This window comes from Podarcis pityusensis (genome assembly GCF_964106645.2).
Source record: "Podarcis pityusensis genome assembly, chromosome: 16".
Taxonomy (NCBI): Eukaryota; Metazoa; Chordata; class Lepidosauria; order Squamata; family Lacertidae; genus Podarcis; species Podarcis pityusensis.
This window is the reverse complement of record NC_138041.1, coordinates 6653915-6681399: the sequence shown is the minus strand read 5'-3', so window position 1 is coordinate 6681399 and position 27485 is coordinate 6653915. Positions and strand designations below refer to the sequence as shown.

At 42.2% G+C, this 27485-nt stretch overlaps 3 long non-coding RNA genes across 3 annotated transcripts; 2 read left to right on the top strand and 1 right to left on the bottom strand.

The window, feature by feature from the left end:
- The first annotated feature begins 5676 nt into the window (after positions 1-5676).
- Positions 5677-7609, top strand: LOC308465117. Its single transcript, XR_013980247.1, has 2 exons — positions 5677-5937; positions 7015-7609. It is a non-coding gene; the product is annotated as an uncharacterized lncRNA (long non-coding RNA).
- LOC308465198 lies at positions 7234-9250 on the bottom strand. Its single transcript, XR_013980343.1, has 2 exons — positions 9056-9250; positions 7234-8828 (listed from the first exon to the last, which is right to left on the bottom strand). It is a non-coding gene; the product is annotated as an uncharacterized lncRNA (long non-coding RNA).
- A 5620-nt stretch (positions 9251-14870) lies between these two features.
- Positions 14871-16848, top strand: LOC308465120. Its single transcript, XR_013980249.1, has 2 exons — positions 14871-15111; positions 16134-16848. It is a non-coding gene; the product is annotated as an uncharacterized lncRNA (long non-coding RNA).
- The last annotated feature ends 10637 nt before the right edge of the window (positions 16849-27485 follow it).

The window sequence follows — 27485 nt, the reverse complement described above, 5'->3', positions numbered from 1 at the left end:
AATGGTTATTTGCAGTTAGAAAATGGGGCTGAGTTAGTCCAGTTGGGATATGCCGTTTGCTATTGGACTTTAAGCTTCATTTTGGGAGATTTCCATGGGGAAAGCTGTCTGTGTTCAGGAATGCCATCTGAATTTCAAATCTCCCCTTAAGATTTGAATGTGTTACTTCTTGCCTTTGCTCATATTAAAATGTTATTAATATGGCATCTCAACAACGTCTTGCGTCCTTTCAATTCACTACTAGTAAATTTACCATTGTGATGGGTACGTGTTGAGGAAGGGCTTTTATACTGCAACAAATCTAGTCACATCCACACCATACATTGGTGGCACCCTCATCTGTCTTATTTATTTATTTATTCATACCTCGCCCATCTGGCTGGATTTCCCCAGCCACTCTGGGCTGCTTCCAACACAATATTAAAATACAATAGTTCTTCAGATATTAAAAGCTTCCCTAAACAGGGCTGCCTTCAGATGTCATCTAAAAGTCTGGTAGTTGTTTTTTCCTTTGACATCTGGTGGGAGGGTGTTCCACAGGGCAGGTGCCACTACCAAGAAGGCCCTCTGCCTGGTTCCCTGTAACTTCGCTTCTCGCAGTGAGGGAACCACCAGAAGGCCCTCGGTGCTGGATCTCAGTGTCCGGGCTGAACGATGGGGGTGGAGACGCTCCTTCAGGTCTACTGGGCCGAGGCTGTTTAGGGCTTTAAAGGTCAGCACCAACACTTTGAATTGTGCTCGGAAACGTACTGGGAGCCAATGTCTTTCAGGACTGGTGTTATGCAGTCTTGGCAGTCGTTTCCTGTCACCAGTCTAGCTGCCACATTCTGGATTAGTTGTAGTTTCCGGGTCACCTTCAAAGGTAGCCCCACCAGTAGTAACACACTTGTGGCTTCCCAAAAGAATCCCGGGAATTCAAGTTAGTTAAGGGTAGTGACCTTCCAGACCTACGATCCTGATACTTTTAAAAAAGTGCTTTTCAATGATCATCCATCACTGTCGAAGTGGGGAGGGGAACACAGCAAGCTGCACTGATACACCTAGTGTCAGGGAACTGACATCAGAGCGAGAGGCGAAGGGGAGGCTCTCTGATGATGCGGGAGAAGGACCCAGCAGCAGGGGGAGAAACAGCCCAGTAGAGGGGGAAGCAATTCAGCGCAACACCAGGGATAGAGGGGGGCTGATGGGGGAATCGGAGAGAGGGCTCCAGGATTCTTCACTGGACATCAGTGAGGAGAGCCCAGGTCCTCCGCTGCCCACGCCCTCCCTGCGCAGGAGACTCCCGCGCAGTGAGAGAAGGCGGAGACTGGGCATCAAACAACTTTTATGCTGGAAGAGGTTCAAGAAACGCCCACTGACGGATTCTGCCAGCGATTGAGGCAGCCACTATGAGAAGGGGCTGCCCAGTCAGAAAGGTTTAACAAGGCAAATTAGCCTAGAGAGGCACCAGTTTACGCACGAGTAACTCATACCTACTACACCTAGCATAGGATTTTCAGCACTTGACTGTATTACTTCTGGAGGGTCTCCGGAGGAGAGACAGAACTTTCCCATAACATGCTATCCCTGGAGATACCAGAGACAGAGCCAGGGATGTTCTGTATGTATAGAACTTTCTCTACCATTACATAGAAACTGCCTTAACCATAGTCAATATGGTTCCACACTGATTGGCAATGGCTCTCCAAGGTTTTGGACAAGAGTCCCTCTTAGCCCTACCTAGCTATGTTGGGTTTGGAACGTTGAACCTTTCACATGTAGAACATATGCTGTACCACTGAATGATCCCCCCCCCCACCCAAGAAATGAAAGAATGCTGTCTTAAACCAACCCAGTCTTAGTATTGTCAACAATGACTTGAAGGATGACTGAAAGAGCTCTTCAGGGTTTCAGACAAGACTTTGCAGGACTTACCTGAAAATAACCTGAACTGAACCTTGTGATCATTTCCTTGCAAAGCATATGCTCTACTACTGTGCCATGTCCTTCAGTTGGATTGGAAATTCAGTTATCCATGCATAGAGTATACTCCATGATGAATCTATGACATTGAGCTGTAGTTCATCATTGTTCTTGAACTCCAAGTCCCACTAGCCAAACCCAACCTGGACAATGGTCAGGGATGAGAGGAGTTGTATTATAGCAACATCCAGAGGACCACTGGTTCTGTGTCCCTATTTTACTCAGAAAACCAGGGAGTCTCCAGGGTCTGACAAATGTCTTTTCCAGCATTTCATTCCTGAAAGATCCTTCAACATTGCAATTTATAACCGGTTAATGTGTAGTATAAAACCTCTGGTAAAGCCTGAATACTCAAGTTTCTGCATGCACAGCACTTAGCCATACTCAATACCCTATATGTCCTTCCCCACTTGAACAGAGTCACTCCAGTATAATTCTTGTGATTGGCATTTGGCTACAGGGCCAAGCCACTTAGTTGCACCATTTTCTGCTTTGTGACTGACCCCTGAACTCCACCTTCTTCTTTTGAGGTCTTTGGTGAGAAGCAGGAAGGGGGCAGTTTCAGATATCGAGGGACAACCCATGGACTGTTTCTGTGTTTGCTGCTAATTGCAGACAGAACTGTATATCCACTTTGTTGGGAATTTGTAGGTAGTGTTGTTATCTTTTTAAAAGGTGTGGATTATTAACAATGGTCATTGCTATCATAATGGATAAATTCCAAGAGAGAAGTCATGGCTTAGTTGGGTGACTCTCCGACTGAAGTCTAAAGAAATCTGGAAGCAGGTGATGTGGAAATACCACACTCTGCCTGGACCCTGGGCAACTCGGGTTAAGAACTTAATTTGTTCTGGAGGTCCATTCTTAACCTGAAACTGTTCTTAACCTGAGGTACCACTTTAGCTAATGGGGCCTCCAGCTGCCGCCGCACCATTTCTGTTCTCATCCTGAAGTAAAGTTCTTAACCCAAGGTACTATTTTTGGGTTAGTGGAGTCTGTAACCTGAAGTGTCTGTAACCCGAGGTACCACTGTATACATTCCACTCTGCAGCAGAAATCCACATTGCCAGTGACCCCACACCAAGGCTTACTGGAGCCAAGTTACAGGGAATCAGGCAGAGGGCCTTCTCGGTAGTGGCACCCGCCCTGTAGAACACTCTCCCACCAGATGTCAAAGAGAAAAACAACTACCAGACTTTTAGAAGACATCTGAAGGGAAGCTTTTAATGTTTGATGTATTACTGTATTTTAAAAATTTGCCGAAAGCCGCCTAGAGTGGCTGGGGAAACTCAGCCAGATGGGCGGGGGATAAATAATAAATTATTATTATTATTATTATTATTATTAACTGGACACCTAAGAAAAATATCAACTAGAGTTGTAAAATCTAAAGGATTCATAGGGTGTAACATATATACAAACCATATTGTGTTGAGCTGGGAAGAAACTAATTCTCACAACCTGGGAGGGTCATTCCCATCTCCCTTACTAGCTGATAAGTAATCAGCAACTGGGAAGGTGACTGTTTACACCAAACTAAGGTGTCTCCCATTAGACAACAGATTGGGAAATTCTTAGTTCTTGTTTCTCATTTCCTCCAGGCTGTGGAGCTGAGCAGATTGTTGCACTACATCTCAATCTTCAAGTGGTGAGAAACTCCAGGGGTTGCAGGTGCTTACTCAGGGTTTCTGTTTCCTTTTGGAAATGAGGCACAGCGGAGACTGTGATGTCTTTATGATACATGGTTTATTTACATATATATACAACCTGGGCCTATGATGGAGGGGTTCACAGCATTGACACCCCCAAAGTGTCTTGTTTCTCCCATGGCTGCAGCCTTGGATTCAAATGGAAAGCAAACTTACTCTCTGAATCTCTCTCCCCAGAAAACTCTTGCATTGAGCCCAACCAAAACTATCCAGTTAGCTGCAAATGTTTTCATCTTCACAGAAAAGGTTTTTGTTTTCAACCACTGCTGGTTTGGAACCACTGCTGATAAAGATTTATGCTGTGCCCAAGATTTCCTGTATTGTTTTATCTCTGCCAACCATTTCTCATCAGTTAAATAGAATCACAGAGAGACACTCTCATTGTTCCAAAATTTAGTGTGTGTTTTTTTTAAAAAAGAACAAAATGTTGAGTTTAAAAAAGAAAAATACTATAAAGCAACAAAGAATATTGGGGTGGAGTTGTCATTGCAGTGGGAATAAAATTAACAGAAGGTTCAATAAATCTTTGCATCATTTTCATTCATTCAAGTAGAGCAGGGATGGTGGGAGTTGTAGTGCAAAAACAGCTGGAAAACCAAGTTTGGGAAACCCTGATTTTGAGCATTAGTACCTGGCTCTTCAAGGGACGCAGGTGGTGCTGTGGGTTAAACCACAGAGCCTAGGGCTTGCCGATCAGAAGGTCGGCGGTTCGAATCCCCGCGACGGGGTGAGCTCCCGTTGCTCGGTCCCTGCTCCTGCCAACCTAGCAGTTTGAAAACACGTCAAAGTGCAAGTAGATAAATAGGTAAACGGTGTTTCCGTGTGCTGCTCTGGTTTGCCAGAAGTGGCTTAGTCATGCTGGCCACATGACCTGGAAGCTGTACGCCGGCTCCCTCGGCCAATAAAGCGAGATGAGCGCCACAACCCCAGAGTTGGCCACGACTGGACCTAATGGCCAGGGGTCCCTTTACCTTTACCTTTACCTGGCTCTTCAGCCAAAAAAGCTTCCAAATTGACCTATGTATTCAAAACAAGATGGTTCCTACTTGACTTACAATCTAGAAGAAGAAGAAGAAGAAGAAGAAGAAGAAGAAGAAGAAGAAGAAGAAGAAGAAGAAGAAGAAGAAAACACACAACGGAAAGGGCAGAGGGAGGGAGGGAAGAGCAAAATCAAAATCAGGCACCATTTTATTAATGGTTGTTCCTGTATTGATCATCTGGCACAGTTGAGGGACAGGATGTGCCTGAATAAGCTGGGCCTCAAGAAAAACTGATGGAATGAGCCTTCTGCTTCCTGTCTCTCCCACTGGCCTGCTGGATTGGCTGCCCCCAGTTGAGAGCTGAGGGCAATAAAAATAGATTCCATAAAATGACATTTTGAATATAAGAGTCACATATCAATCAGATATCCCCATCACCTAGAGGTATGTTTCTTTGGGGGCCTGTGCAGTGTGTCATGTTTATTTTTAAAGCATATGAACAGAGAACATGCAACATCAAAATGGTCTTATTTCATAACTCCTCACAGAAGCTTCCTTTCATGGCTTAAATGCTCAGACAAGGCAATATCCTATACTCTCTCAAACCATCTACCCCATGTTTGACAATTTTGAGTCTGGCTGAAGAGCCAACAGCTCCTTGTGAACAAAGCTGTCATGTTGTACCAAATGAAGTCAGTGGAACACAGTTGGGATAATGTATGGACCATCTTCTCCACGTATTTCATAGAGATTTGTTTTTGTACATTAAGTTCTGCTTTGATGGCCTTCTTGAGATGCCCACCTGTCAGTTCAATCAGATTGGTCACGATTGCAATGCATATTCATTCCAATGAGTAGGATCTTTGAGAGGTGAGGTGAGGTATACATTTCAGTAGGCAGCAGAATCCCAGACTGCCAATGATCCAACTCTATGGCTTTTGCTGGAATGTTAACTGGATGTCTTATTTTTTTATCTATCCCATCAGAACAGTAAGATCAAAAGGATCCATGGGGTGTAACATATATACAAAGCATATTGTGCTAAGTGAGAGAGAAACTAATTCTCACTACGTGGGAGGGTCATCAAACTCGATTGCTAGCTGGCTAGTAATCACCAACAGGGAATGCAACTGTTTACAATAATTGAGGTGTCCCTGATATGACAATAGGTTAGGAAATTGGTGTCTCATCTCCTCCAGGCTATAAAGCTAGAGTATAAAAGGCTCCTCCTTTGGGGAGTCTTTCACACTGATCCTCTTCTGAGACATTTCTCCCTTCAAGAACTGGTGAGTTCCAGGGGTTTTCTTTGGGAGGTTGTCATAGAGAAGCACTCTGTGAACCTTGAGACTGGGGGGATCTCATTTGCTTGTGGTACTGTTGAGGTTTTCCTATGCAACTACCCCATGGTAGTGTAGAATGCATGGTTAAGGAATGCATGGTTAAGGAAACAAGAAAGCCAAATGCGAAGCAGAGGCCTCTGTGATTCCTTTACTCAAAAGAAATCCTAGTGGACAAGAAGCTACAGTGAAGGTACAGTAGGATATTGATGAGATAAAAAACTCTCCTCAAATTCTCAAAGGGTTTCTTCCAGATGTTCCCTCTAAATGTTGTGGACCCAACTGCCATCTTCCTTGTGCATCTGCTACGGTGACTATGGCAGATTGGAATTGGAGTCCAGAACATCTGGAAGGATCTATGTCTATGGCTGTAGAATGAGGTGGGGACATAGGAAGGTGAAAAAAATACATCATTTCAGGATGCAAGTATGAGATCAATTTTTTGATGGTGCCCATGGTGTGTGTGTGTGTAAAAGCCTGCATGCACAATACCTGCACTGCAGGAAGAAAGAAGATCTATAGACTTTTTGCTTGATACACTAATGTTCTGTATGCAGGGAGATTTCCTGTAAAAATTAGTACCTCCATGTGAAGTGGCGAATCTCTTCTACCATTTTATCTTTCCAGCATGTGTAGCTCTATCAGAAGGTTGAAACTGCATGAAAAAGTAAATACTAGAGATGCTCACACAAATAAACATATAGATGAACAGCTACTGAGCTGCACCATTGGTCAGTCTACAGTAGCTCAGTATTGTCTTCACCTTGTGACCCTCCTGATGTAGTTGGACTCCATTCTCATCAATCACACCTAATATGACCATTAGTTGAGGATGATGGGAGTTGTGATGCAACAACATCTAGAAGTCATGTCACTGGCTACCTCTGTTCTAGCCCTTGTATATTTGAGCTGCAGAACTGCCAGGGTACAATATACCGGGGCTTCAAAAACCTTGCTTACAAAACCTTGAAATATGCAGATACTTAAAACTTTGATTTAATTCTAGTTCCAATCCTATGGTTTCAGATTGCCCTCCAATCCTGCAAAAATGGCCAGTGGTGGTGGATACAACCAGTGCTATGCCCAGTGTCCTGCATCTACAGTGACCATCCAGCCACCACCTTTCGTCCTGAACATCCCAGGGCCTGCACTCTACTGCCCAGACCAGCCTCTAGCCATTGAGCAATACAACCCCTGTGCCCGAGGTGGCTATGGAGGTGGCTATGGTGGTGCCAGCGCTCTGTATGCCAATGACTTCTCCAACTTCTACACTCGGGCCCTGCCAAGCAGCAACTACAGCTACACCAGCTATCGGTATTAAAACTGTGGGAGAATGAGAACAAACCAGAAGACGTCATAGAGATCCAGAAATGTCATTGTTTACGAAACAATTGAGCTTCCGCTGTGTCTAATTGTTATTTGCAGTTAGAAAAGGGGGGCTAAGCTAGTCCTGTTGGGATACAACATTTGCTATCAGACTTTAATTTCGCCTTGGGAGATTTTCATGGGGAAAGCTGTTTGTGTACAGGAATGCCCTTTGTTTTGCAAAAGTGCCTTTGTGGAATGTGCTGTTTCTTGTCTTTGTTCATATTAAAATATAATTAATATTGCATCTTAACAACTTACTGGCTCATTTCAATTCATACCTGGTAAAGTTGTTGTTGTAATAGGTGTGAACAGCAATGACTCTCATCACAGCCACACCATCCATTGAAAGCACCCTTATACCACTTTCCCAGTTCCACTCAGAGATTCCTAGAATTGAATATTGTGATATTTCACTTGCAAAGCAGGTGCCCTACTAGGAAATTATGTCCTGCCTGTGAAACATGGAAAAGAAATAGATTTCTCTATACATAGGGACACAATGCTCTCCATGATGAATCCTTGATCATGAATTCTAGTACATCAGTGTTCTTGAACTCCAAGTCCCACCAGTCAAAATCAGAATGGCCAATAGTCAGGGTTCAGAGGAGTTGTAGTATAGCAACATCAGGAGAGCAACTGGTTTTCCCCAACCTTGAATGAAGAGTTGAGTCTACATAACACAGATGTGGAACCTGAGCATCCCTCTAGATGTTGTTGGACTACAACTCCCATCAGCCCCAGCCAGCATGACCAATAGTCAGGAATGATGGGAGCTGTAGTTCAACAATATACTTTGATTTCAGATCCCATCATCTTCAGCCAATACAGATCAATGGTGGGGATGAGAAAAGATGTATTACAGCAATATCTGTAGGTCCACTGGTTCCTTGACTTTGTTCTACTCTGACAGTTTGGGGTCTCCAGGATCTATCCCAGTCTTATCTGGGGATCCCCTGAATTGTACTTTGTGGTAATTTGTAATTATCTACCACTGATCTATATCCTTCCCTTGGAACTTGGAGCAGAGATGCATCTCTCCATTCATAGAGACATATTGCACACCACAAAGAATCCCAGACAGTGAGTTGTAATTCATCAATGTTATTGGATTCCAAGTCCCTTTAACTCCAGCCAGCAAGGACAATGGTCAAGGATGAGGGGAGTTGTAGTCCTGCAATGCAGGAAGGGCTACTAGATCTGTGCCATTCTACTCTGACAATGAGAGGACCTCCAAGGTCTCAAGCACATGTCTTTCCCTGCATTTCCTTCTTGAAAGGTCCTTTGAAGCTGCAGCCTTTAACTGTGTAGGCAGCTTCCTATGTTCTTAGTTGAGAAAGTCCACAGCTAGTTGTGGTGTGCTTGCTTAGCATGCTGAAGGTAGCCAGGTAGGACTGAGAAAGGATTCTATCTGAAGCCATGGAGAGCCACTGACAGTCAGTATAGATTCCATGCTAGACGGACCTATGCTGTGACTCAGTACAGTGGTACCTCGGGTTACATACGCTTCAGGTTACAGACTCCGCTAACCCAGAAATATTACCTCGGGTTAAGAACTTTGCTTCAGGATGAGAACAGAAATCGTGCACCAGTGGCGCAGCAGCAGCAGGAGGCCCCATTGCTAAAGTGGTGCTTCAGGTTAAGAACAGTTTCAGGTTAAGAATGGACCTCCAGAATGAATTAAGTACTTAACCTGAGGTACCACTGTACAAGGATTTAAGCTTGCTTCCCACATTCATAAGGGTAGCTTCCCTTCTATAGTCCCTTGTATCAAATGGTTGTGAGACATTGGTTGGACAAACACTATAAAGAATCCTCAGAAGGTAACCTCTGCTTCATCCTTAACCACACTAAACATGGTCAGTCAAATGGCCATGATAACCACCAAGAAAGACCACAATACAATAACCATGACCAGCCCAGCTTTGAGATGCTGCAAAACAGTTCCTACATATCCCCAGACTGCTGACTAGCTAACCCCACGCTGAAAATTCTAGTAAAGGCATACCTTCCAAGTGTCCTAATTTTCCAGGGACAGTCCTACCAGCTTCTGATTTGATCCCGGAATGTCCCTATTTCCCCCTCCAGAGCTGCAGCCGCTGAGCTCAGGGAGGAGGATGAGCTGGTGCTTGTCTTGAGCGACGGTAGTAGTGGCCGCTGCAAGGGAGCACCCTGTGGCTTCTCTGTGGCCACCACTGCTGGCCTTCCTCCTTGGGCAGCTTGCAGCTGCTGCTGGAGAGCAACTAAGGAGGAGGAGGCCCAGGCTTGCATGATGAAGCAGCTCTGAGGGGCAGGCAGAGGGCAGGGCCATCCTGGGTGGGAAGAAAGGGAGAATGGAGCAAGGAATCTTTATTTTTTAATAATAATAATAATAATAATAATAATAATAATAATAATAATAATGCTTTGTGCATCCACATATGTCCGTTTCTAAAATTTCTTTATTAGCGTGTATTTTTTTTTCTTTTTTATAAATCTACCAAAGAATGATATGATATGAAACAGCAAGATAAGACTGGATAGAATTATGAACTTTATTTGGACTGATTTGGATATTAACGCAGCAGTAAGAAGATGATCGGAATCCCCCTTCGGAACTTGAAATATGGGTCCCCTCAACAAAAAATTAAAATTCGGCTTTGTAATTCGGAATTTATGTGATGTGATTTGATTTGATTTGATTTGATTGGTCGGTTAATAAAAATTATTTTTTTAAAAAAAAAAAAAAAGAATGATATGAAATCAGGATTAATGGATTTTCCCAGGACTGTGGAGGGTGTGTGTGCTATTGGTGTAGCGATTATGGCACTTGCCCTTCTTCTGATAGGAAATGATCTGTGGTGCAGGGGACAGAAATGTGGGGGTCGAGGAGGGTCAGTTGCAGGGGGAAGTGATAATAATAATAATAATAATAATAATAATAATAATAATAATAATTTATTTATACCCTTATTTCCTCAGCCACTCTGGGCGGCTTCCAACAAAATATTAAAATACAATAGTCTGTTTAACATTAAAATCTTCCCTAAACAGGGCTGCCTTCAGATGTCTCCTAAAAGTCTTATAGTTGTTTTTCTCTTTGACATCTGATGGGAGGGCATTCCACAGGGTGAGTGCCACTACCAAGAAGGCCCTCTGCCTGGTTCCCTGTAACTTGGCTTCTTGCAGTGAGGGAACTGATAGAAGGCCCTCAGCTCTGGACCTCAGTATCCGGGCAGAACGATGGGGGTGGAGGTATACTGGACCAAGGCCATTTAGGGCTTTAAAGATCAGCACCAAAACTTTGAATTGTGCTCAGAAATGTACTGGGAACCAATGTAGATCTTCAAGACCGGTGTTATGTGGTCTCAGCGACTGCTCTCAGTCACCAGTCTAGCTGCTGCATTCTGGATTAGTTGTAGTTTCCGGGTCACCTTCAAAGGTAGCCCCACATAGAGCACATTGCAGTGAAAAGTATCCCTCTTTTCACCTGAGGAATGTTAGAGGGTATGGCAAAAGGTGAGTTTCAGAGGAAAAACAGCCTTCAGAGGTGTGAGGTTGGACAGGACTTTTAAGGCTGCCATTGTCTCCAGTTCCTATTGACATGTCCTGCGCAGAAGCTCCATGCTAAGGTTCCTCATGTTCTTGCTGCTATTGACTGAAGTGCCCCGTTGAAGTGTCCTAACTGTTCATAGGGTCTTTCTGTTGGGATACTGCCGGGGAGACAAGGGCATCAGGCAGGCCCGCAGCTGGCTCCAGCCACCGGCCGGCAGCTGGACGATCACCGGTCTCCCTTGGAAACAGCATCAATCAGTGACATGAGCCTCAGATACGTTTAGAGACCCATGCACGATCTATCAGCAGAGCGTGTAAATCTTCTCACAGCAGAAGAGGTGGACAGAGAAATGTGTAAGCATAATGTACAGCATTTTATTCAGCATAGTTCAGGAACAGAGGTAAACATGTCTGCTTCCCTTCATTTCCAGCAAAACAGCAGTAACACAAAAGCTATATACAAACGGAAGTTCCCAGCAGATCTTTGCTGAAAGTAAACAGACATGTGACACACAACAGTCATGCCTGTACCCTTTTAAGGTGGAACGGAACTATAACCTAACACTTTCTTCATCCTTGCATATGGGCTGAAGAAAAAGCTCTACCCCCCCCCCCACCTCACACAAATATTTTTTTTAAAATAATATTTATTAATTTTAAAGGGTTACAAAAAGAATTTTTTTTTAAAAAAACAGCATATTAAAAAGATACAAAACATCACATCACAATAATAAAAAAGAAAAAAAAGAAGAAAAAAGGAAAAAAATGAAAAAAAAATACAAAGAATCTTCCCATAGCTTATCTTTCATTTGCTTATTTCCTTGACCTCCTCACACCTCCCTTTTTTGTATTCTAGTTCAATTAGCTATTTCAGCAAGTCCTTTCCATCTTTTCCAATTTTTGTCCTCTATTTTATCTTAATATAATGTAAATTTACTTTCCCTCCTTCACCATCTAGCAATCTATTTTTTCTTAATCCTTTATAGCATTTCTGCTAAAACCACATTATTTCATTCCAACATCCTTCTAACATTCCTTAATTTTACAATGTTTCTGTAAATAAGCTTTAAATTTCTTCCAATCTTCTTCCACCAACTCTTCTCCCTGGTCTCGGATTCTGCCAGTCATTTCTGCCAGTTCCATGTAGTCCATCACCTTCATCTGCCATTCTTCCCGGGTGGGTAGATCTTGTGTCTTCCAATATTTCGCGATGAGTATTCTTGCTGCTGTTGTGGCATACATAAAAAAAGTTCTATCCTTTTTTGGCACCAGTTGGCCGACCATGCCCAGGAGAAAGGCCTCCAGTTTCTTCAGAAAGGTATATTTAAATACCTTTTTCATTTCATTATAAATCATCTCCCAGAATGTCTTAATCCTTGGGCACGTCCACCAAAGGTGAAAAAATGTGCCTTCAGTCTCTTTACATTTCCAACATTTATTATCGGGCAAGTGATATATTTTTGCAAGCTTGACTGGTGTTATGTACCACCTGTAAATCATTTTCATTAAATTCTCTTTTAAGGCATTACATGCCGTAAACTTCATACCAGTGGTCCATAACTGTTCCCAGTCAGCCATCATAATATTATGTCCAACATCTTGTGCCCATTTAATCATAGCAGATGTCACCATTTCATCTTGAGTATTCCATTTCAACAGCAAGTTATACATTCTTGACAAATTCTTAGTTTTGGGATCTAACAGTTCTGTTTCCAATTTTGATTTTTCTACCTGGAAACCAATTTTTTTATCCAAATTATACGCCTCCATTATTTGATAATAATGGAGCCAATCTCGCACTCTATTTTTTAGTTTTTCAGAACTCTGCAATTTTAATCTGTCTCCCTCTTGATCCAAAATTTCCCAATATTTCGGCCAATTGGCCTCCATATTGAGCTTTTTCTGAGCATTCGCTTCCATTGGTGACAGCCACCTTGGGGTTTTATTTTCAAGCAAGTCCTTATATCTTATCCAGACATTAAACAGTGCTTTTCTGACAATATGGTTTTTAAACACTTTATGTGCTTTAACCTTATCATACCACAAATATGCATGCCCCCCAAATACGTTGTTAAAACCTTCTAGGTCCAGTACATCAGTATTTTCAAGAAGCAGCCATTCTCTCAGCCAGCAAAACATGGCCGATTCATAATAAAGTTTAAAGTCTGGCAGGGCAAATCCGCCTCTTTCTTTAGCATCGGTTAATATCTTAAATTTTATTCGAGGCTTCTTGCCCTGCCAGACAAATCTAGAAATATCTCTCTGCCACTTCTTGAAACAATCCATTTTATCCAAAATTTGCAATGTTTGGAACAGAAACAGCATCCTTGGCAATACATTCATTTTTATCGCAGCAATTTGGCCTAGCAGTGCCCACCTCACACAAATATGACCTAACCCAATTGTCCCAATTATTTCCTATTCACTTTTAGGGCATCACCCGTAAACTGAATCCATCTTCCACCCTTTTGAAGATAATCTGGCATCCTTAATCCTTTCTAAAGTGATACTTAACTAACTTGCTTAGGAAAGCTGCCAATAAATGTGGGAACTTGTTCTGCTACATTTTGGGAGGGGATGTGAAGGGATAATGTCTCCAAATATAACCCCCCCTCGCTTTCATTTCAAGATGGATCTGGGTGTTTTGAGGGGTGAGGGGAGTGGGGTAACAACAATGATCTAATGGACTGCAGTCTTTTGATCTATCTGAAGAAAAAGATTTCTGCATTCTTTTTAATCTTCTCCTGCCAAGGTTAAATATAAGCAAGGTCACAATATATTCTGCGCACATTTTGTCTGGACTTTTTTAAAATTAAAAGTCATTATTGCATAGAGCCAAGCCAAGACTATTCACAGTTTTGTGTGAACATTTTCAGCAGAGCAGGAACGAAAACTTACATCTCCATTTCCAAATATTGATCAACACTGCTTGAAAAATAATACCATTTCCCTCAGTTGCCCTCAATTTCCTTTTGTCAAAAGGGGTATGATTCCAAAAGGGTATGATTCTGTTGAGTCTACCCAAAACTATTCAGTGACCTGCTAATAATTTCACCTGCACTGGAAAAGGAATTTGTTGTCTTTGATTTTTCGTCACTGTCCATGAAAATTAATGCTGTGTCAAAAAATCACTTCCTTTCCCCACCTCCACTCATCCATTCACCATTATGTCTTGGGGGCAAATAAAATAAAATTATACAGTCAGCATAAAGTATGCACCAAGTTCAGAAAAGTTTGCCATAAGATCTACTTTAGAGCTACTGTTTGAGCACCTGTAAATTAAATCAGATAGGCAGTTACATGGAATAGGGTCTTATCTGTGGGGGCACCTCGCAGGAGAACCTATGGAGGTCCATCTCAGCTGTGATTAGAGGAGGCCCCTTGCTTGTTAATTCCAAACAGGCCTTGAAGACTCACTATGTTGTTACAGTATTTGGGGGTTAATAAGCAAACCTGGAAATACAGACAGGTCTAGCGTCAGTGCAGTACAGTGGTTAAGAGTGTCTGTCAAGGACCTGTGAGACCCATGTTTAAATTGTCACTCAGCCATGAAACTCACCTTGAGCCAGTCATTGCCTTTCAGCCTATCCTACCTCCCAGGGCTGTTGTGGGCATTAAATGAGGAGGCAAAGAACTATATGTGCCACTTTAAGCACCTTGGAGAAAAAGGTGAGATATAAATGATATTATGGTTGTCTCCAAAAACGTCCTCAGAGTAGGAGTAGGTCCGTTGAAATCAATAACCATGCCTAGCATAATTTGATTTGGTTTATTTCCATTGGTCTGCTCTGCAAAGGACTGAGCAAGAGGCAATTCATTCATTCCACTATGCACTGGAATGTCATGCTGTCGCGGTGACCCAACACCAAGTGTTTCATTGGTGTGTCAACTGGAAACATTGTTCATTGATTTATCCCTATAGAGACATAATATTTAAACAATCTATAGGGTGTAACGTATATAGCAACAACACCACATTGACCCAAGTAGAATCTGTCACTACCTGGGAGGGTCTTCTTTTCTCGCCTTACTCGCCGACTTGTAATCACCAACAGGGAGGGGTAACTATCTACAATCAGTTGAGGCATCTTCCATATGACAACAGATTAGGAAACTCTCTATGGGTGTGTCTCAGCTCCTCCAGGCTATGGAGCCAACAGTATAAAAAGCTCATCCTTTGGGTAATCTATCAGATCAATCCTCTGCTTGTCCCTGCGAGAACTGGTGAGTACTAGGGGCTTTCTATGGGAGGGCATCGTAGAGGAGCACTATGAATCTTAAGAATGGAGGCATTTCATATGATTGGAGATTGACTTCTTTGTTTTGCATCCATGAATGGTTAAAAATACAAAAAAGCTGGACGCTGAGCATGAGGTCTTTGTGATTCCTTTGTTTCTTAGTAAAGTGTTAGTGGAGATGCAGCTAACATGACTGTAAGAAAGCTGAAAAATGAAATCCGATTTCCCAAAGGTTTTCTTACAGATATTCTCTCCAGATGTTGCAGACCCAACTGCCATATTCCCTCTCCATTAGCTATAGTGGCTAGGGTTAGTTGGAACTGGAGTCCAAAACATCTGGAAGGAACCATCTCTATGGCTGTAGAATGAGTGGGGCACATAGGAATTCAAAACATAGGCAGTTTCAGGGCACAAGTAGGGGATCAAATGTTCTTCCCCTATGAAGCAGCCTTTCATTGTTTCCATTTCATTCACAAGTCACTTTAGAGGGTCTTGAGCTATGGTTTCAGAATGAGGTAAGAACAACAAGGTCAAATGATAGACAGTACCATTTCAGGGTGCAAGTCAGGAATTGTATTTTTTTCAGTGTTCCCCTATACAACACCCAATATGAAGAAGACTAGCACTACAGGGAGAAAGAAGCTCTACAAACTTTACCCATGATGCACTAATAGTATCTCCAGCTGAAGTGGTGACTCTGTTCTACTATCTCAGTTTTCTACCATGTGTTTTCTACCATATGACTATCTAGTTGTAGCTGGACTCCAGTTCCTATCCACCCCAGCCGGCATAAGCAATAGTCAAAGATGGTGGGAGTTGTGTTTCAGCAACAGCTGGAGGACACCTCATTTTCTACTCCTATTCTAGCTCTTGTAATATGGGTGGGGAACTGTTGACTCACAGCTTGGATGGAATCAGTCATGCTTCCTCATCTGGCCCACAGGACACTGAAATCTGCAAAGGGCTTAATACATTGCTTTCATTCTAGATCCAATTCTGTTGTTTCAGAACACCCTCCAATCCTGCAAAAATGGCCAGTGGTGGTAGATACGACCAGTGCTATGCCCAGTGTCCTGCATCTACAGTGACCATCCAGCCACCACCTTTCGTCCTGACCATCCCAGGACCTGCCATCTACTGCCCAGACCAGCCTCTAGCCATTGAGCAGTACAACCCCTGTGCCCGAGGTGGCTATGGAGGTGGCTATGGTGGTACCAGCGCTCTGTATGCTAGCGACTTCTCCAACTTCTCCTCTCGGGCCCTGCCAAGCAGCACCTACAGCTATAGCAGCTATCGGTATTAACACACTCAGAGAGAATGAGAACAAAGCAAGAATATGATCCAGTGATCCAGAAATGTCATGGTTTACCAATTGGTTGATCTTCCACAGTAGCCATATATATATCTTAAGGCCTAAAATGAGGACACTCAACATGCCTATCTGATGTTGCACTTCTGTCTACTTCTATGTGTATGCTGACAAGTCAACAGTACTCAGGTCATTTTGTGTGAAGTATGTAATATATTCACCTAATATTTGATCCTTATTTGCTATCTGGGATCTGCCATTTGCTAACAGCCTTTAATTTTGCTGTCAGAGGATTTCATGGGGAAAACTGTTTGTCATCAGGAATGCAGTTTGTTTCGCAAATGTGCCTTTGTAGAATGTGCTCCTTCTTGTCTTTGTTCATAATAAAATATTATTAATATTGCATGTCAACAACATCTCGGCTCCTTTCAATTCACAGCTAGCAAAACAACCATAGTGATGGGTGCAGGTGGAGGAAAGGCTTTTATAGTACACACTGGATTCTGGTCACAACCTCAGCACACATTGAAAGCACTGTCATACCACTTTGATAGCAATGACATCCCAGAAAGAATCTGGAAGCTGTGGCTTCTTATGTGTGCTGACCTCTCAGACCTACTACACTAGTGGCCAAAATTGTGGAAACCTTTTGGTGAAAGTGTATTTTTGAGGTTTGATGGCTCATAACATGACTTTTTTTTTTTTAGGAATAATACCATAAAATTATCTTCTAATTTCTTCATAACTGTAGCCTTGTTCACTTAATAGTACTATTTTACATCCCTTTTTGGGTGACCAGTCACCTCTTTGCACAATTTCTTTAATTTTATTACGCTTTACAAGCTCACTAAATGAAAGAACAAAAAGCAAAACAAAAAACCCAACCAGCTTGATAGCAATCACATCACACACTGACAAATGTCCTCCTTATTTATGTTGTAATAAATAATCCTTCATAAAAGTTATTGCATTACATTCTTCATTAAATTATCTCTCCATTGATATATAATTTTATGGTATTACTCAAAAAGAAAAAAGAAAAAGTGGTGTTATGAGCCATCATTGGCAAAACAAGATGATACCTGAATGGCTCTCTAAACACTCCTTTTTCTGGTTATTTGGCCATAACCTTTGACAGAAAACAGATAATGCCAGAAGAGTTTGACGTCATTATTTAGTGAAGCGTTCAGTAACAGGGAGTTTTGTTCAAACTGCCTTTTTTTCATAGCTAGTAGGGCATTGTACTCTTTTTAAATTTTGAAAGAAGTTGGAGGTAGATAATTTAGGCTGATGTTTCTATATAGGCCAAATAAGAGTCCCTTAAAGCTTTCTACTCTGAGACTTTGGAATGCAGAAAATAAAATAAAAAACCAAAGAGGAAGCCATCAAATCTAGCACGTGAGGAGGCCATTTTAACTAACCTGTATAATTCAGTATATATATTTTTTTAATTTTTAATAATTGTATTAATTCAGACTTCCTCAAACTCGGCCCTCCAAATGTCTTGAGACTACAATTCCCATCATTCCTGACCACTGGTCCTGCTAGCTAGGGATCATGGTAGTTGTAGGTCAAAAACATCTGGAGGGCCGAGTTTGAGGAAGCCTGTATTAATTGGATAAAATTGGCATTGTTATAATAAGGCTGTTATTGGAATGATATCGGAAAATCAATGGAGCCCTAAACTAGTGCCCTCTATATTGTCTGGACTACATCTCCTGTCAGTGACAGCCAATAGGTCTAATGCAGAGTGTTTATAGTAGCTTGATGCATTTATTTATTCCATCACATTTATATCCCACCTTTCTTTCATCCTGAAAACCAAAGTAGCAGGCATATCCCAACCTATCAGGGATCACTTATTATGGGGATGTGCCTTTATGGGGATGTAAAACATAGACGTGGAGCCAATTTTCTTTCAGAGGGTGTTGGACTCCCCATCAGCCCCAGCTAGCATGCTCAATGGTCAGAGATGATAAGAGTTGCCATTCAGTAATATCTGGAGGGCCATTGGTTCCCCATCCCTGATTTGATATGAAGTGAGTTTCATGTATAGCTCACCTTTCCTTCAAGGAGCTTGAGGTGGCATGCACAGTTCTATCCCTCTTCATTTTATTTTCACAACAATCCTGTGAGGTTGGCTTGGTTGAGAGAGAATGGTTGCCCATCCCAGCACTGACCAGACCCAGACCTGCTTAGTTTCAGGAAGGTGATGACCTTGCGTCCCTTCACAGCATACCCTACACCCACATGAGACATGAAGGCACCGTCTTAGTGGGTCAACTTGAGATATTAGAGAAAAATGAATATATAGCACAGGAGGGTTGCCCTAGGGGAAAATTGGGGTTATCTAAGCCATATTTTTCGCCTCATCTACGACATAATGGATAGTGAAACTCATTTTTTTAAAACCCACTCAAAAGTCATAGCAGGTTATTGCATTGCATCAAAGCATGACAAAGAGTCCCATGGCCTACAGAAAGTTGTAAGTAGTCGCTTGATGTTGACACACCAAAATTTCAATGCCTTTCACAACTGTAGGCTGTCAAGGCAAAACTCAAAGCCAATTCCTGTCAGCAGGCTCCAACAACTGAAGAATCAAAAGCAGCTTGATATGACCCTCAAACGTTATTTTGATGTGTGTGGTGTCTCTGCAAATCTTACCCAATGAAAGGACTGTACACATTACCTCAAATAGAACTCTCACTCAGCCTGTAGCCACCTGTCAACTGCCCTGCCTTCTTCAGTACAACCAGTCAGGGGGTAACCAATCAGATTCCTCCTCCTGGGAGCCAGTGTGGTGTAGTGGTTAAGAGCGATAGTCTCGTAATCTGGTGAATTAGGTTCGCGTCTCTGCTCCTCCACATGCAGCTGCTGGGTGACCTTGGGCTAGTCACACTTCTCTGAAGTCTCTCAGCCTCACTCACCTCACAGAGTGTTTGTTGTGGGGGAGGAAGGGAAAGGAGAATGTTAGCCACTTTGAGACTCCTTAGAGTAGTGATAAAGCAGGATATCAAATCCAAACTCTTCTCCTTAGTCTTTGTGTTGCCCCTTGTCGAACTCAACGAAGAGGAGGAGAATGTGGACAAAACTATAATTCTTTTGCTCCAGCCACCCTCAGCTCTGGCTCCACCTACTGTCAACCTTCCTGCCTTTCATCCTACTGCTCGCGATGGTTACCAACCTCCATTGATGGTACTGTATCACCTCACCTCATGCACCTCTTAAACTCTTTCAGAATATCCCTGCACAGCTTGCAAGGAACAGATGGGGGGCCAGACCCAATGCAGATCATTCTAGCCATCTGCAATTCAACACATTTTACTTAACTGGGGCAGCATGGCAGCAAATTCCATACAGTCCAATTCCACAGCGTTGCAGTGAAATCCTGGTAGGAGGAAACATCGCAACAGAGTGAATGACACGCTTCCGCGCCATGCAAATCTTGGTCAAGATATTGGTCTGGGATGGAACCCTGTAATTGTCTCTCCTCATGTGGTGCTTTGTGGTGATTTCTTGCCACATTCTTCAGCAGTTGTAGCACTTTACGCCAGAATGCTTCAACCTAAGCAAAAAGGATGGGGGAGAAATTCAATCCAGTTTGCATTTAAAGGGAAACTTACCTAATTTGCACAGACCCAAACCCAACAATTTTGCAGTGAGGTTTCCATCCAAGTAATGTGTGCAAAAAATCACATGAGTGTGTATATAAATACACATGTTTATTTTATATACCTTTCTTTTATTTTTATTTCATCAATGCATTTCAAAACTATATAAAGGTAATAAATGAAAATGAAAAGCTTCCCCTTCCCTCTCTGAGATAAGAGATGAAGTCTGCACGTAGATCTGAAGTCCGCATCAGAGATCCAAGTTTCAGAAATACATAGAATACAACACAAAAAATAGTCAAACAAACTATTAATGATGATGATGATTAAATAATAATAATAATTTTGTATACCACCCTTCATGTGAAGATCACAGGGTGGTTCACAACATAAAAATGCAAAATTATTTTGGTTTCTCCTTTCCATTTTGCTCTTGCTGTCTAATGCAATCCTTTTGTTCACACATATTTGTAATTTCTATTGTCTTTTCCCTTAATTAATTATTTTGATCACTGTCATGTAAACACTGTCATATAGACAAACTATTTTTTAAACAACAATAAAACCCTAACAAGTTTTTACACAATAAATTTATGCAATATGTCCATTTCAGGCACATGTTGTACACCTTTTTTATGAGGAGTTCCAATAAAATAAAATAAATCAAAACCACCCCATCCTTTTGTAGTAAAAAAATGGAGAGGAGGCACAAAATGTGTTTAAAATGCTTTTAACAGGACAGAGTGGGATGCAAGAAGGTCAGAGAGGAACAGATGAATGACTGAAGACCAGCAAGAATGGGATGGGATGGAATTAGCTGCTCAGCCCATCCCTAATTAGCTTCCTTACTTCCTGGTGCTTCCTTGCTATAATTGTGAAACAGCTCTGGCATGCAAAGATGTTCTTCTAGGGCAGCCTCTGCCAACGTGGCACTTTCATTGATGACTGGAGTTTGTCGTTCAAAACATCTGGAAAGCACCAGGCTGCAAAAGAAGCCAAACTTCCTGAGAATCACTGAACATTATGTGCTTTTGTGGATATTTGAAAAACAAGAATTTTAAGGACATACCGTGAGATAATTACAATGATTGGCAATGATCTGGAACATTATGTATACTCAAATAATGGGCTGTATCCAACTACATTATACTCACAATAGGCCCACTGAAATGAATGGACCTAAGTTAGTCATAGCTATTAATGACAATGGGTCTACTCTGAGTGCAACTAGCACTGATCCAACCCCTACAGTGCCATCACTGCTCCAGATGCCCTTCCTGTGCATTCAGGTTGTTTATGAACAATGCAATGCAAGATTTAAACATCTAGGATCACGTTTCATTTTCATGAACTACATTGTTGTTGTTTAGTCATTTAGACGTGTCCGACTCTTCGTGACCCCATGGACCAGAGCATGCCAAGCACTCCTGTCTTCCACTGCCTCCTGCAGTTCGGTCAAACTCATGCTGGTAGCTTCAAGAACACTGTCCAACCACCTCGTCCTCTGTCGTCCCCTTCTCCTTGTGCCCTCCATCTTCCCCAACATCAGGGTCTTTTCCAGGGAGTCTTCTCTTCTCATGAGGTGGCCAAAATATTGGAGCCTCAGCTTCAGGATCTGTCCTTCCAGTGAGCACTCAGGGCTGATTTCCTTAAGAATGGAGAGGTTTGATCTTCTTGCAGTCCATGGGACTCTCAAGAGTCTCCTCCAGCACCATCATTCAAAAGCATCCATTCTTCGGCGATCAGCCTTCTTTATGGTCCAGCTCTCACTTCCATACATCACTACTGGGAAAACCATAGCTTTAACTATACGGACCTTTGTTGGCAAGGTGATGTCTCTGCTTTTTAAGATGCTTTCTAGGTTTGTCATTGCTTTTCTCCCAAGAAGCAGGCGTCTTTTAATGTCATGGCTGCTGTCACCATCTGCAGTGATCATGGAGCCCAAGAAAGTAAAATCTCTTGTGTTATTTATTGCATCTCTATTTCAAGTTTTTCTCCAAGGAGGTCAACGTGGTGTATTTGATTCTACCCCTCCCCATCCGATCCCCACAACAAGCCTGTGAGGTAGGCAGGCACTAGCTGACCCAAGGTCAACCAGTGAGCTTCATGGTCAAGTAGAGATTTGAACCCTGGTCTTTCCCAGGTCAAGGTCTGACACTCTAAATGCTACACTACACTAGCTTCTTTGCTCCTACTACTGAACATTAAAAAAAAAATTAAACATTTTGTGCCCTCTCTCCATTAAACATTAAAAAAGAATGTCTTCCTGTTTCATATTCCCTTCCAAAGATCATGTCCCATTTGCCTGCCCCATATATATGTTCCTAGACAAGGTGACTTCCAGCCACCATGAGATCTAGAAAGATATTCTTTTATTTGCAGCCGCTTTCCCAAAAGGCAAGCTTCTCTCCTCAGCCTTTGGAAGGAGTGGCATAACAGAAGCCCAGATTTCTGTGATTCAGCCATTCAGCCTCTCTGGTGATAAAAATCTGCAGCTATAACGATGTGCGCATAATAATATGCTCTGGAGACAGGTGAAGGCCTATTTAATACTTATGGAGAAGCAGCTAATTAATTACGGTAATTTGGGGTGTTGTCAATGTGGTAACGCCATGTTGTCAGCTTGTTAGGACATGACCATAGAGAATGTTTGGGGCTAGGTTTTCTGGGAGGGATGTAGATGAGGCAGCAATTTCTCCAGGCAGCATTCAGGGATTTCCTTTATTTCTTTATTTTGAATATCTCTATGTCACCTTTCCAGGGCACAGGTTCTCCCAAGGCAACTTACAAAACAAAACACAATACTATGCAACTCTGAGTGGAATAGGGAGTCTCCCAACCCCTCTTAGCACCATTAACAAACTACAGCTCCCAGAATCCTTTGGAGGAAACCATGACTGCTTAAAGTGGAATCACACTGCTTTAAATGTATGATGTGGATATGGCCTAAATCACTGTTGTCCATAAATTTTACAGAGGCTACTCTGAGTAGGACTACCTTTGGACACAACCCTAAAAGTCCCAGGCTACCACATTCCAATAAAAGACAATACAGTGGTACCTCAGGTTACATACACTTCAGGTTACCTACGCTTCAGGTTAAAGACTCCGCTAACCCAGAAATAGTGCTTCAGGTTAAGAACTTTGCTTCAGGATGAGAACAGAAATCGGGCTCCGGCGGCGCGGCAGCAGCAGGAGGCCCCATTAGCTAAAGTGGTGCTTCAGGTTAAGTACGGACCTCCGGAAAGAATTAAGTACTTAACCTGAGGTACCACTGTAAATACAATTGAAGTGTTTGTGTGGAATAGAAGAATTTAAACCAGTGGCTCCCAACCTTTTTGGTATGGCGAACCCTAGGTCCATAGTTACTTGGTATGTTGACCCATCAAATTATTGTCACGTGAATTTTGAACCTTAGGTCTTCTCTGCCACCAGCACCCAGAGAACTGCTCCCAAGTGTTGACATATAAGACTTGAGCTTTTCCGGCATTCAGTTAGAAGTGCCAGCACAGCATTATAGCACGCCAATGAAACAAAAACCTGTTAGGTGATTTCATCATGCCAGCATGATTAAAAGCAATAACAATTTTAGGTTTACTTATAAAGCCAGTGATCCCTTTGCACAGGCCTGTGACCCATTTGTGGATCACAACCCTCAGGTTGTGAGACACTGCTTTAAAGCCATCAGTAATTGAGATAATTAAATCATTCAATTAAAAAATCAAGCCAGCGACTCAACCAAGAGCAGCACAAAGTGAAAGGGTGCTCAAGGCTAATTTTAAAGCCAGAATGGATGCAGTGAAATATGGCTGTAGGATTCCAATCTGAGCTATTATGAGCGATTAATAACTCAAAATTGGAAGACCTGAGAAGTATCATCAAAAACACAATGGCAAGAAAAGTTGACGAACTATGCAGAGTTAGCCAAGTTAATGGACAAACTGCATGAAAAGGACAATAGTGACTTTGAAAAAGAATGGGAACCCTTTACAATACATTTGCAGAAACAACTGAAAGAAATGGTCTCGCTGGCAGGATTTAAATAAACATATACAATTTTATTTACAGAGAACAAGAAGTACAACAATGTGATAACACAATATTGTATATAAACAGCAGAATGTACCATCTGATGTAATAAACCAGGAGGAAGTCAACAGGGAGGGGGGAATTGGAAAATGTATGTTTAGCAATGATATTGGATACTTGTTTTGAGAAAAGAAAATTAATAATAATAATAATAATAATAATAATAATAATAATTATTATTATTATTATTTAAAAAGGATTCCAATCTGCATGGTTCTGAATGAAGGTTTGGTTTAAATTGAATTCATAGGAAGTGGCCTTCTGCTACATGAGACCATTGGTCCATCTAGTTCAGTGTTGTTTACACTGACGGGCAACAACTCTTCAGCATTTCATTCAGACATATGTTCTCAGACCTATCTGGAGATGCCAAGGATTGAACCCAAGACCTTCTGCATCCCATTCTACAGATATGGGGATTGATTCTGGGAGCCTGGGGCAATGAAAGTCAGTAAGATCTCAGCCCACATAATGCATTGCGTTGTATCCAAAATACAGTGGATGATCGGGTTGCGAACGTGATCCGTGCGGGAAGCACATTCATAACCCGCAGCGTTCGCAACCCCTCAGCGCCTTGTGTGCGCACGCACGGGTTGCGATTCAGTGCTTATGTGCATGTGCAAAGCATGATTTAGTGCTTCTGTGCATGTGCGACCCCCAAAACCTGGAAGTAACCTGTTCCGGTACTTCCAGGTTTCGGCGCGTCTGTAACTCGAAAAAACGCAACCTGAAGCATCTGTAACCCGAGGTATGACTGTACGTTCTACTCAGAGCAGGCCAATAGAAATGAATGGACATACCTAAACGAGGCCTATTAATTTCAATATGGCTACTTCAGTTGGGTGGACAAATCTGTCAGGTTCACATTCTCCCGGTTTCTCGTTTTCCCCTATCTTCAATTCAGTTCTCCACATTTTCCCAGATATTTTAGAGCAGATAAGTGCAGGTTCCTCCTAAAAGACACATCTTTTGCATGCAGTTGTGATACCACTTTAAACAGTCGTGGCTTCCCCCAAATAATCCTGAGGAAAGTAGTTTGTTAAGGGTTCTGAGACCAGTTAGGAGACCAACTGTTTCCCTAACACAGCTGCAATTTCCAGAGAGGTTTAACAATCAACCCTTCTTCCCAGTCAACTCTTAGAATTGTAGCTCTGTGAGGAGAATATGGAAATAGGTAAGCCACATGGGACAAATACAATGAGGCAGACAGGCATGGGGAAAACACTTCAGGAAGGAAGCCTCAGCAAAAACCACCCTCATAATGACTTGTTGGCATTTCTCATCCAGCTGAAGCTGTTTTTGCTGTGACTGGGTGGGAAGTCTCCAATGAAATTACTTTAACAGAAGTCAAGCCAAAACTTGACAGCAATTATGGATGACTGACTTTGGCATCCCCCACTGGCAGCGGAACAGATAAAAAGAAATACATTCCACAGTGAGTGATTGCAAGTCATGTTTGACACCTGTTTTGAAATGCGCCTTCCATTCACAGTAGCATGTTTGTTAAAAGCCCATTGGAGAATGTAAGGGGAGTGCCAAGTCAGATTTATATGAGATATCATGAAAAGTTTTCAGTACTGTTTAAAAGAAAGTTGTGTAAAAATAAATAAACCAGGAAATATATTGGGGGGGAGGGTGTACAACTAAGTCCTACTCAGAGTAGACCCATTTGAATCCATAGCCGTGACTAATTGGGACTTTCTTTCAGACATGCCCTCTTTCTACTGAACATCTGAACTGAGACTTTTAAAATAAATAAATAAATCCAGCAGCAGTTTTAATTAATGCTTGATTTTATAGCTTGAACTGATTTTGTTGTATTGTATCTTTGTAAACCATTTAGAGACTAATATAATTTAATGGTATATAGATTTGTTTCCAGGACACGGGTGGTGCTGTGGGTTAAACCACAGAGCCTAGGGCTTGCCAATCAGAAGGTTGGCGGTTTGAATCCCCGTGACGGGGTGAGCTTCCGTTGCTCGGTCCCTGCTCCTGCCAACCTAGCAGTTCGAAAGCATGTCAAAGTGCAAGTAGATAAATAGGTACTGCTCCGGCGAGAAGGTAAACGGCGTTTCCGTGCACTGCTCTGGTTTGCCAGAAGCGGCTTAGTCATGCTGGCCACATGACCCGGAAGCTGTCTGCGGCCAAACCTCGGCCAATAAAGCGAGATGAGCGCCGCAACCCCAGTGTCAGTCACGACTGTACCTAATGGTCAGGGGTCCCTTTACCTTTACCTAAATTTGTTTCCATGAACAAATAACAATACTAAGTAGGACTTAGTTTTATACATCCTTCTCCTTTCTATATCATGGCTTCCCACCCTTTCAAGACATTAAAATTTGATTCTGAAAGTTGGGGGGGGGGATGACTCCATAGCAAATATGGAGGGTGGGAGGAGAGGGAGGGGTTTTATGAGGCTGATAGCCCATAAATTACTCTTTCTTTCTTTCTTTCTTTCTTTCTTTCTTTCTTTCTTTCGTTGAAGACACTTTTTCATGTCTCTGATGCACCCACCAAAAGCATGAGGACCCTGTCAGATGATCTTTGAGGGAAATGAAGGATGTAGCGATCATTTTGATAATGATCTTTCTGGTGCCAATTGAGCCAAGGAAATACAAGATTATATGTCATATATGCGAATGTGGTTTATTGTTTCATCAGGAAAGGAAGCTGTAGGGTGTAACTTGTGTGACTTACTTCCCTGAGGTTTGTGAGAAACTTGTGCGTGTTACAAGAATGGGCAATTAATTGCTGTAATTTGAGGTGTTTCCCACATGGAAAACACTCGGCTGGGAGGCAGGTCCCTGTGAAGTCACTCCTTATAAGGTTGCATCATGTGATGCCTGATTCCAGGGTCTGAAGTCATTCTACATAGCTCTTCCTGTTTTAGCAAAACTTCAGTATGGCCTGTTGCTTAGTCCTGATGACTGGACAAGGAGAATGGAAAAACTGCCTTGTGCCACTCTAGTCCAGAGTAAAGATGGGCCATCAAGGTAATCCAATCCACCACCCACCTGCTTAGTGCAGGAATTCTGTAACTACAACATTCTTGAAAGATGGCTGCCAAGAGGCTGCATGTTCCAGCTCTTTTTTTTTATTAAACATTTTTATTAAGCAATTTCAACAAATTATCAAACCATATAATCACATACATTATTCCCCCTCCCTTTTTTCCTACCCCCCTTCCATCCATCCCTCCCCCCTGAGGGACTTCCCTCAGCTCCTCTCTCTGATTTCTCTACACATATTATTCTCTGCATGCTATATACGTATCCTTACGTTATCTGTCTACCATGTTATCAACCAATAAATTTGTGAATGTTTATTAAAACCTGCCAAGGAGTCCAGTTC